The following is a 13024-nucleotide window of genomic DNA, read 5'->3' as shown; positions in this document are numbered from 1 at the left end:
CCATCCAATCCATTTCTGGTTGCATGTGTGCAGGGCCCGTCTCTGTTCCTGGGTCCCTGAGTCGGACTCAGCTGAGTTGAGGGCTGGTGGGGTATCCATTCTGGATATATATTAGCCTATTAAATTGATGGTGACTAGCATCAAATCACATGAAGCAGAGGGCAGGTAAAATGCTAGTTTTAATAGGGTAATATATACAGCTAGGTCTTGAGGTCTTGCCTCTGTGCAAGCCTAGGCCAGAATAAGGGGGGATGGGGTCTCCACCGGTTTATATATGCAAGGTCGCCAGGTGAGCCACCTGGTGACCTAGTGGTGCAATAACATACTACCACACGAGGCTTTTATTAACATTAAGTAGTACATCGAGGTCGACCAGTCCAGACTGATCTGGGTCTGGTTAGGAGCAGCCCTTTATGAGCTGCCAGTAGGTGTGGCTACGGCTCTCAGCCAATCACTATCATTATATGCAAATATATATAGTGGAGATAGGTTCCCATACTCTCACACAAGGAAAATGATGAATCAATGTACAAACCCAAACAGGTTGGGAAAAAGATTTAAAAATACGAATAAAGAATGAAACATGGAAGGAATAATGCGCAGGGACTGTAAGTAATACAATAAATACTCAGTTTTGTATGATATAATACAATTGACTCCGTAGGCAATATATTACATCTCAAAAGTTAAAAGAATGGAATCCAACAATATCAGCCAGATGCTTCCATTGTAAACAAGAAATTGGAACAACATTACACGCAATTTGGACATGTACAAAAGTGAAAACTTTTTGGGAGGATTTAAACTTGATATTAAATAGAATTTCAAAAAATCCAGAAATCTTCCTGTTAAACAACATAAAAGATAAAGAATTAGACCGGGCTCAGAGAAGATTTATTACGATTGTACTCACAGCAGCAAAACGATGCATAATGACAACTTGGAAAATGGAGGCAACCTTAAAAACACAACAATGGTACACAGAAATGAACAAGTGTTTCCATTAGAAAAAATTACCTACAATCTAAAAGACAAATATGCTTTATTTGAACAAATTTGGGAACTACTTCCTCTCTTAAAGTGTAAGATACAAGTATGAAAATATTTTTTTTAATATAATTTTTTATTTAATACTTCACCGCGAACCATGTCAATAATATTCGGCATCAAGAAATACAGTGACATTTTCATTTTCCCCACCCTCCCCACCCCCTATAACATAAGGCAAGAGATAAAAAGAAAGATGAAAATAAATAAACAATAGAGGAACACAAAAGAAAAGAAAGAAAAAGAAATTGTGTTGTCCAAATTTCTATATTTAAGTATTTTCCGGCTCTGCAAGCCAACGTTTGAGCCCGCCCCAGGGGACATTGCCGCCCAGCTGCCCGTTTGGGCCATTCTTTTGGGGCCTCTGCTCCTCTAAGGCCTTCCTCTTTTTTCTCCGGCGATTTATTTATCTCTTCTTTACTTGACATTGTTGACTTTTCTTTCTTTTGAACCATCTTCAAATTCTTCTTGTACTTTTTTATCTTGTGACTTTTTTATACTTTTCTTCTCTGCCTTGTTTATCCCACTTTCTCTGTGGAGGGCTGGTTTTCCCTGACCAGCCACAACTCCATCACGTGACCTTCCCCAACAATTAAAATAATTGATTATGAAATATTGGACGACACAATTTCTTTTTCTTCTTGTTTGTGTTCTTCTATTCTTCCTTCTTTTCTTTCATTTCCTGCTTTATGTTATGGGGGTGGAGAGGGTGGGGGAAAGGGGGGACAATGAAAATGTCACTGTGTATATTTTAATGCTGAATATTTGTACATATTGTTACTGATGTGGTTCACGGTGAGGTATAAATAAAAAAATTTTTAAAAAGCAATTGGTTAATTCATCTTCTCTCTGCGCCCGATATTCACTGTTGCAATTTAATGTTGTCCATCGGGCTTACTTTTCCAATGTTCAATTGGCTAAATTTTATTCTAATTCCTTGTCAAAGTGAAAGACTGAAGAAGGGACGTTATTTCATATAGTGCATCAGATCTGATGCAAGGATCGACAACGAGATAGACAACAGACTCGCCAAGGCAAATAGCGCCTTTGGAAGACTACACAAAAGAGTCTGGAAAAACAACCACCTGAAGAAACACACAAAGATCAGCGTGTACAGAGCCATTGTCATACCCACGCTCCTGTTCGGCTCTGAATCATGGGTCCTCTACCGGCATCACCTAAGGCTCCTAGAACGCTTCCATCAGTGATGTCTCCGCTCCATCCTCAACATTCATTGGAGTGACTTCATCACCAACATCGAAGTACTCGAGCTGGCAGAGTCCGCAAGCATCGAATCCACGCTGCTGAAGACCCAACTGCGCTGGGTGGGTCACGTCTCCAGAATGGAGGACCATCGCCTTCCCAAGATCATGTTATATGGCGAGCTCTCCACTGGCCACCGAGACAGAGGTGCACCAAAGAAGAGGTACAAGGACTGCTTAAAGAAATCTCTTGGTGCCTGCCACATTGACCACCGCCAGTGGGCTGATATCGCCTCCAACCATGCATCTTGGCGCCTCACAGTTCAGCAGACAGCAACCTCCTTTGAAGAAGACTGCAGAGCCCACCTCACTGACAAAAGACAAAGGAGGAAAAACCCAACACCCAACCCCAACCAACCAATTTTCCCTTGCAACCGCTGCAACCATGCCTGCTTGTCCCACATCGGACTTGTCAGTCACCAACGAGCCTGCAGCAGATGTGGACATACCCCTCCTTAAATCTTCATCCACGAAGCCAAGCCAAAGAAAAAAAAGAAAATTTCATATGGTCAAGGTCACGTTCCTCGTGTTCCAGCTACTGGGAAAATACCTTCTGTACCTTGTCTTCAGAGGTTAATTTGGATCCCAATCCTTCTTTGGAACAATTAAGTTAGCTTATTTAAATTTGTCTGGGCCACAATCCCGTGGAGTTGCCTTCGCTCTTCTTGTTGCCGGAAAAGTGACACTTACGAGATAGAAGGATGCTGTCCCTTTGACACATGCTCAGTGATTATCTGGTGGCTTGACTCTGGGAAAAACTTACAACATGTTAGTTTGAAAATTTGAAGGACTCTCTGAAAGTCCATCCCGTTGGTCACCACCAGCTCCATTATTATTAGTATTGAGTCTTTATATTTCTTTCTCACATTCTCCCAATGTTTTTCTTTTTCCTTTCTTTGATATTTTAGTGGAGGGTTGGCTGGGGAAGGAGAGAGGGGTACACACACACACACACACACACACACACACACACACACACACACACACACACACACACACACACACACACACACCACGTGTAATTAATTTTTTTTTACTTTTATTGATTATGTATACTTAGATGTGGTTTTAAAATTCTTAAAAAAATGTTCAAAAAAAGAACCAGCTTACTATATATTTTAAAAAAATCAATAACAGTGCACAAAAAGCCAGGGTGTGTCTGTGGTTCATGGATTATTCCGGTATCTGGTGGCAGTGAGGAAGAAGCTGTCCTTGTGCCACTGATGCTCGTCTTCAGGCTCCTGGACCCTTTCCCCAATGGTAGCAGAGTGAAGAGGGTCTGGTCTGGGGGGTGGGGTGGGGGATCCATGAGGATAGAGGCTGCTCTTTGAACACCCCACCTCATGTCGATGTCCTCAATGGAATGAGGTCTGGTGCCCATGATGTTGCAGGTCGAGTGAACAACCCTCTGGAGTTTATTCTTATCCTGAGAGTTGGTGCCTCCATACTAGACAGTGACAGAACAAGCCAGAATGTTCTCCACCTGAAGAGGTTTATAAGAGTCTTCAGTGACAGACCGAATCTCCTCAGACACCTCACAAAGTCTCGCCTTCCTTAATTATTTTCAGAACTGATAAGATTATTTGATCCCATTTTATGGTTTGGTTGCACTTTCTTTCACGAATTAATGGAACATAAATTTTTAATTATAAGTTCACAAGAGGTTACATTATCGGAAGAGTTCCATTATATCTTCTTCTTCTTTGGCTTGGCTTCGCGGATGAAGATTTATGGAGGGGTAAAGTCCACGTCAGCTGCAGGCTCATTTGTGGCTGGCAAGTCCGATGCGGGACAGGCAGACACGGTTGCAGAGGTTGGTTGGGGTTGGGTTTTTCTTCCTTTGTCTTTTGTCAGTGAGGTGGGCTCTGCGGTCTTCTTCAAAGGAGGTTGCTGCCCTCCGAACTATGGGGCACCAAGATACACGTTTTGAGGTGATATCAGCCCACTGGCGGTGGTCAATTTGGCAGGCACCAAGAGATTTCTTTAGGCAGTCCTTGTACCTCTTCTTTGGTGCACCTCTGTCACGGTGGCCAGTGGAGAGCTCGCCATATAACGCGATCTTGAGAAGGTGATGGTCCTCCATTCTGGAGACATGACCTCCCCAGCGCAGTTGGATCTTCAGCAGCATGGCTTTGATGCTGTCGGCCTCTGCTATCTCGAGTACTTCAATGTTTGAGATGAAGTCGCTCCATTGAATGTTGAGGATGGAGCGGAGACAACGCTGGTAGAAGCGTTCTAGGAGCCATAGGTGATGCCGGTAAAGGACCCATGATTCGGAGCCGAACAGGAGTGTGGGTATGACAACGGCTCTGTATACGCTAATCTTTGTGCAGGTGATGATGATGGTATCACGAAGGTCCTGAGGCAGCTTTCCTTGGTCCCAGCAGAGCTTGAAAATCTCATGCAGTTTGGCATGCAGAGTTTTGCCACCAGCCTTCCAGACCTCTGGGGGGGATTCCATCCATACTTGCTGCTTTGCCACTTTTCAGTTGTTCAATTGCCTTATATGTCTCTTCCCAGGTGAGGACCTCATCCAGCTCTAGCCTTAAAGGCTGTTGAGGGAGCTGGAGCAGGGCGGATTCTTGGACTGAGCGATTGGCACTGAAAAGAGATTGGAAGTGTTCTGACCATCAGTTGAGGATGGAGATCTTGTCGCTGAGGAGGACTTTGCCGTCTGAGCTGCGCAGCGGGCTTTGGACTTGGGGTGAGGGGCCGTACACAGCCTTTAGACCCTCATAAAAACCCCTGAAGTCGCCAATGTCCACGCTGAGCTGGGTTCGTTTGGCGAGGCTAGTCCACTACTCATTTTGGATCTCCCGGAGTTTGCGCTGAAGATGGCTGCATGCGCGACGGAAGGCTCGTTTCTTCTCTGGCCAGGACGGCTTTGCAAAGTTCCATTATATATATTTTAGGTAAAACACAGGATTCTGTGGACAACGTGGTTAAGTCAAAAATCACAGAAATGCTGGAGAAACTCAGATCATACAGTGCCTTTATGTAGCAAAGGTGAAGATACATTACCAACGTTTCAGGCTGGAGCTCTTCATCAAGGTGTGGGGGAACATGAGAGATGTCTGAACAAAAGGAGGAAGGGAGGGTGGGAGATCATAGGTGAAGTGGGGAGGAATCTAGGTTAGGTGAAGAGAGAAAGGATGTAGGAACTGGAATGACTAGTTAAGTAGGGGGGTGGAAGGGGAAGGAAAGCTGATTAGTGGAACGCAGTGAACTCAATAATCAGGCCCTGCGGTTGGAGGGTGCCCAAACGAAAAATGAGGTGTTATTCCTCCAGTCTGTGGGTGATCAGGGTGGGGTAGTGTGAAAGGACATGGACAGACATGTGAGCTTGAAAGTGTGACTCAAAATTGAAATGGTTGGCTACAGGAAGGTTGCTTTTGTTGCGATTGGAGAGAAGGTGCTGGGTGAAATGATCTCCTAATCTTTGACTGGTCTCTCTGATGTAGAGAAGGCTACAGAGGGTGCACTGGAGGCAGTAAATGAGCTCTTTGGTAAAGTGTTGCTTTACCTGAAAGGTCTATTTGGGACCTCGGACTGTAGTGAGGGGGGGAGGTGTGGGTGCAGGTATTACACCTCCTATGACCACAGTGGAAGATGCCAGGTGGGAGGGGGGTGATGGGAGAGGAGGGAAGAGTGCACGAAGGAGTCATGGAGGGAGCAGTCCCTACGGAAGGCTGAGAGGGGAGGAGAAAGAAAAATGTGTCTGGTGGTGGTGTGAGAAACAGAAGTACCTTCACAGATTTCACTCGAGATAAAAATTGAGAACAAAGAACATTTATTGTACAACAGTGCAAAGTTGGGTGCTTCCCCTTACCATGGGAATACACACACAAACTGGGGCTCACGCAACTTTTATACAGTTCATTTCAGTGTAGAGGTACCCTCCCCCCCTCAACATTCTTCTGCCTGGAGGGAGTCACGTGATGGAGTAGTGGCCGGTCGGGGAACTCCAGCCCTCTCCAGAAAAGTTAAAAAAAGATAGAGAAAAAACAAAGGCACAAACTTAAAAACCAAAACAAAGTGAAAGTAAAAGTGTGAAGACAATGGCAGCGAAGAAAGAAAAACCAAAAACAACGGGAAGAAAAGAAGAAGGAAAGACGTCAAAAGAAGAAGGTGAAGGCCGTACCTGTCCGAAGAGGCCCGCCGCGGAGAGAGAAGCCCGCTCCCTCAAGTCAGTGGAGGTCCCGGGCTCGGGACTACAAAAATGGCTCGCAGAGCCGAGTAAAAGTGTGCAAACGCGCATGCGCGAGGAGTCGTGCATGCGCGATGCGCATGAAAAAGAACACACTGACGGGAGGGGGGAACAACTGCGGAGTCGATCTCCACAGCTGAGAGAGACACCTGAAGCACAGCAGCAGGTGCAGAACACAGACAATAACGACAACAAGAAAGAAGAGGGTAAAAAGAAAACAAGGAAACAGCAGATGGTCAACCCAGAGGAAGAAGAAGAAGAAGAACAGAAAGAAGTGGAAGAAGAAGAGAAAAGCAAGACAATGGATGTATCTTTTTTTAAAGAATATATGGAATCAGTGAAAGAATGGCAATTAAAAGAATTTAATGAGATAAAAAGAAGAATTAAGAATGCAGAAGAAAGAATGAATAAAATGGAAGTGGCCATATCAGAATTGGCAAAAAGAGTGGAAAATATGGAAAAACGAGAAACATTTGTAGATATGGAAGTAAAAGACTTAAAAGAGAAATTGGAAGAATCTAATAAAAAAGCTAAAGAAGCACAGGAGCTGTTAGCTCAGAAGATAGATATGATAGAAAACTATAATAGAAGAAATAATATAAAGATAGTGGGCCTTAAGAAGATGAAGAAGGCAAGAATATGAGAGAATTTATAAAAGATTGGATCCACAGGGTCCTGGGAAGACCAGAATTACAGGAAGAAATGGAAATAGAGAGGGCACATAGAACTTTAGCCCCGAAACCACAACCGCAGCAAAAACCAAGATCCATTTTAGTAAAATTCTTAAGATATACAACAAGAGAAAATATATTGGAGAAAGCAATGAAGAAAATAAGAGAAGACAAAAAGCCACTGGAATATAAAGGTCAAAAATTTTTTTTCTATCCAGAAATAAGTTTTGAACTCCTGAAGAAGAGGAAGGAGTTCAATACAGCGAAAACGATCTTATGGAAAAAAGGATATAAATTTATGTTAAGGTACCCAGCGGTACTTAAAATAATTATTCCAGGGCAACAAAACAGACTATTCTCGGATCCAGAGGAAGCAAGGAACTTTGCAGAACAACTACAAAACAAGCAGAGAGATGAAGACATGTAATAAGAGTAAAAATGACCACGATCTATATGTATGTGTGTAAAGGGGTATATGTGTGTATATATAGTGTGCATACATGAATGTATCCATATTTAGAGGAAAATATATAGAGTATAGACAAGAATTAATAAGGGAGGGAAATGGAATAGAGGGAATAAGGAGGAAATTAAAAGAGTGACCTTTGTTACATATGAAAATTGAAATCTTTTCTGGGGGGGCTGGGTGGGGAGGAGTTACGGTCACTGCAAAATCAGCTGACGTTTGCGAGTGAATTCGCAAATCCAAATGGAGAGGGGAGATGTGGTTGTCCGACAAGGGATAAAGGACAACTCAGGAGGGGGAGGGGAGATTGGGGTTAAAGAAGTTTTAAATAGGAAAATAGGGAAAATGTTTGATGTTTTCGAAATGTTGTCTTATAAAGTGTTCAAAACAAGAAAGCAGAAATGGATAAGAAGGAAAGGTAACGATGGAGAAACGGAAAGGGAAGATAAACAAAGTATAAAATGGCTACGCTGAACTATATGACTTTAAATATTAACGGAATACATAACCAAATTAAAAGGAAGAAACTGCTAAATTTACTGAAAAAAAGAAAAAATTGATATAGCATTTGTGCAAGAAACACATTTAACTGAATTGGAGCACAAGAAATTAAAGAGAGATTGGGTAGGACACGTAACAGCAGCGTCGTATAATTCAAAAGCAAGAGGGGTAGCTATATTAATTAGTAAAAATGTGCCAATTAAAATAGAAGAGGATATAATAGATCCAGCAGGGAGATATGTAATGATAAAATGTCAGATATATTCGGAGTTTTGGAATCTACTCAATGTATATTCACCTAACGAAGAAGATCAAAAGTTTATGCAAGATATTTTTTTGAAGATAGCAGATACGCAAGGGAACATATTAATAGGAGGGGATTTCAACATGAATTTGGATTTAAATATGGACAAAACTGGGAAAAAAATTAACAGAAAGAACAAAGTAACCAAATTTATAATTAAATCGATGGAAGAAATGCAACTTTTGGATATATGGAGGAAAGAACACCCAAAGGAAAAGGAATATTCATATTACTCGGCTAGACATAAAACATACTCAAGAATAGACCTATTTTTGTTATCAGCTCATATGCAAGATAGAGTAAGAAAAACAGAATATAAAGCTAGAATATTATCGGACCATTCACCCTTAATATTGACAGTAAAGTTAGAGGACATCCCTCCAAGAATGTATAAATGGAGATTAAACTCCATGTTACTCAAAAGGCAGGATTTTAGAGAATTCATTGAAAGACAAATTAAAATGTATTTTGAAATAAACACAGAATCAGTGAAAGATAAGTTTATACTATGGGATGCAATGAAAGCGTTCATTAGAGGGCAAATAATAAGTTATGTAACCAAGATGAAGAAGGACTATAATCAGGAAACAGAGCAGTTGGAAAGGAAAATAGTAAATATAGAAAAAGAATTAGCAATGAAGGAAGATACAATTAAAAGAAGAGAATTGGCAGATAAAAAAATAAAATATGAAACACTACAAACATATAAGGTGGAGAAGAACATAATGAAGACAAAACAGAAATATTATGAACTAGGGGAAAAAACGCACAAAATTCTAGCATGGCAGCTTAAGACAGAACAAGCTAAGAAAATGGTATTGGCATCAAGGAAAAAAGACAAACAAATCACATATAATCCAAAGGAGATCAAGGAAAACTTTAGAGAATTCTATGAGCAATTATACCAAACTGAAAACGAAGGGAAAGAAGGGAAAATAGATGAATTTCTAACTAAAATTGAACTACCAAAACTACAAATAGAGGAACAAAATAAATTAACAGAACCATTTGGAATAGTAGAAATACAAGAGATAATAAAAAAATTACCAAATAATAAGAAACCAGGAGAGGATGGATTCCCAATAGAATTCTATAAAACATTTAAAGATTTATTAATTCCTCCCCTCCTGGAAGTAATCAACCAGATTGATAAAACACAAAGCTTACCAGATTCATGTAAACAGCAATAATTACAGTAATACTAAAGCAAGGGAAAGATCCACTCGCACCAGCATCATATAGACCAATATCTTTACTTAACACCGATTATAAGATAATAGCTAAACTATTAGCAAACAGATTAGCAGAGTATGTACCGAAAATGGTAAATCTAGACCAAACTGGATTTATTAAAAAAAGACGCACAACAGACAATATTTGTAAATTTATTAACTTAATTCATGCAGTAGAAGGGAGTAAAGCGCCAACAGTAGCAGTTGCTTTAGACGCAGAGAAGTCCTTTGACAGAGTAGAATGGAATTATTTATTCAAAGTATTGCAAAAATTCAGTTTACCAGAGAAGTATATTAATTGGATTAAAGCATTATATAAGGGACCATTGGCGAAAGTGACAGTAAATGGATATGTATCAAAGCAATTTAACTTAAGCAGGTCAACACGGCAGGGATGCCCACTATCACCTTTATTGTTCGCGTTAGCTATAGAACCACTAGCAGAGTTGATAAGAACAGAAAATAATATAAAAGGGATTAAAATAAAAGACAAGGAATATAAAATCCGTTTATTTGCGGATGATGTTATAGTATACTTAACAGAACCAGAACTATCAATAAAAGAATTATATAAGAAATTGAAGGAATATGGAGAAGTGTCGGGTTACAAGATTAACGTAAATAAAAGTGAAGCAATACCTATGAATAATGCGGATTTCTCAAAATTTAAGAAGGAATCACCATTCAGATGGCAAATGCAAGCAATAAGATATCTAGGTATACAAATAAATAAAAATCTCGGCCAACTATATAAACTCAATTATTATCCACTAATGAAAAAATTACGGGATGATTTAGAGCATTGGAAAGATTTACCACTAACACTAATAGGAAGGATAAACTGTATTAAAATGAACATTTTTCCAAGGATATTATACCTATTTCAGGCATTGCCAATACACCTGACAGAGAAATTCTTCAAGGAGTTAAAGAAAATAATAAGGAAATTTTTATGGAAAGGGGGGAAACCGAGGATAGCACTAGATAAATTAACAGAATGGTACAAACAAGGAGGCTTACAACTGCCAAACTTTAAAAATTATTATAGAGCCGCACAATTAAGATACCTATCAGATTTTTATCAAACAAGGGAAAAGCCAGATTGGACTAGATTAGAATTAGATAAAATAGGGGAAAAGATACCTGAACACATATTATATAAATGGGATGAAAAATTGGTACAACATGGAAGTTCTCCAGTATTACATCATCTACTCAATATTTGGAAGAAGATTCATGTAGAAAGAAATAAAACAAATTATCAATTACCAAAACTAATATTGACGCAAAACAAGTTACTCCCTTTTACAATAGATAACCTTTCCTTTAGAGAATGGGAGAAAAAAGGGATCAAAAGAATAGAAAATTGTTTTTCAGGAAATAGATTATTATCCTTTGAACAAATGAAAGATAAATACAATATAACTCAAGATACAGCGCTGGCATATTACCAATTGAGATCCTACTTGAAGGACACATTAGGAAGTAGTCTGAGGTTACCAGAGGGAAGTAACTTTGAATATGTGATTACAGATACAATGATAATCAAAAGATTTATAACAAATATGTATATTAAACTGCAAGAAAAGGAGAATGAGGAAACAAATGGTAAAACTAAACAAAAGTGGGAACAAAATTTAAATATAAAGATAAAAAGGAAACATGGGAGAAGTTATGTTTTGGAACGATGAGAAATACAATAAATACGAGGTTACGTATGATACAATATAACTGGATACACAGGCTATACATTACACCTCAAAAGTTAAATAAATGGGACCCAACAGTATCTGATAGATGTTTTCGATGTAAAAAAGAAATGGGAACAGCAATTCATGCAATCTGGACATGTGAGAAAGTAGAAAAATTTTGGGAAGGTCTAAACCAAATATTAAATAAAATTACAGAAAACAATATACCAAAGAATCCAGAGATCTTCCTCCTAAGTAACATAAAAAACAAAGAATTTGGAATTGATTTGGAGGATGCACAAAAAAGATTTGTTAAGATAGCTCTAGCCGTAGCAAAAAAATGTATTATGTCAACCTGGAAATCGAAAGATAATTTGAAAATACAACAATGGTATATAGAAATGAATAAATGTATTCCATTAGAAAAAATAACATATAGTTTAAGAAATAATATTGAAATATTTGAACAAATATGGGAGCCTTACATGAAACACAATAGCGAAAACCTACCGGGGACATTCACTACCTAAATTAACGAAAGGAGAAGGAAATGAAAAGAATTGACTCAGTGGAATTTCTTGTTTATTTTTATTGAATGACAACATTGTTTGACTGGTTTAATGTATCCTAGATTTTGTACTTTAAATGGACGGGAGGGGGGAGGTAGGGAGGGTGGGATGGGAGGAGGGAGTTGGGGGGGGAGAAAATGGCACTGTATATATTTGAAAAGGAAAATGTATGTATCATGGTTAATGTGGTTTATGGTGTGAAAAATAAAAAATTTTAAAAAAAACATTCTTCTGCCTCCTGGGTTGGTTTGGCATTTGGGTAATTCTGTCTGCCTACGTGCGTGCAGTTTCTGTAACTTGAAAGACCATGGGGTATCCTGTCTGGGTCCCATCATGTCATTGTCCTTATTCATGAATCTGTTTTTGTCCTTATTCACACATCTCAATCCCCCAGGGACTTACTAACTATATGCAGAACTTGCTAATTCTTTCTATCACTATAAGACCCTTATTCTATTATACTTGCGTAACCCTTCCTCACACTCTTATTGGAATTCATCCTTATCAGGAATTCATCCCTACTCAGCACTTACTTAACTTCCTCTAATCTAGTCTAGCATTCAGTCCACACTTTTTCTTTAGCTACGCTTAGTAAATTCTCAACTGGAAGTTTGGTCTTTTTCCCAGCGAGTCAGCAAATGAACTGCCATCTCAGCATCATCAGACGGAGTTTGGGAAACATAAATCCTTTGGGTTGTAGTGATCTGATGAAGGGTCTGTTGAATTAAACACTGCACACAAGTCATTAGGCAGGGAAGTATCATGATGGCTAAAATAACGAGTCCAACTGCTATAAGTCACCAGTAAAAAGTTCAACCGCCTGACCATTATGACCGTTGTCATCAATCGATCTTCCACAAACACCGCCCGCAGCAGCCAACAAGTAATTGAGAGCCAGACGGTTTTGATAAGCTGTAGCTCGTATCTGTCATTGTTCTTAGCCCATAAATCCAAGGCCGTCGCTGTCTGTTTGGTGATAATCTCCAAAACTGCCTGGAGTCTGATTAAACGGTTTAAATGCCAAACAGCTGTGGTACTCTGGAGCAGCTTGAGCCATTTACAACTGGAATCCCC

The sequence above is a fragment of the Narcine bancroftii genome, chromosome 3 (genome assembly GCF_036971445.1).
Source record: "Narcine bancroftii isolate sNarBan1 chromosome 3, sNarBan1.hap1, whole genome shotgun sequence".
In the NCBI taxonomy this organism is placed as follows: Eukaryota; Metazoa; Chordata; class Chondrichthyes; order Torpediniformes; family Narcinidae; genus Narcine; species Narcine bancroftii.
This window is presented reverse-complemented; position numbering follows the sequence as displayed.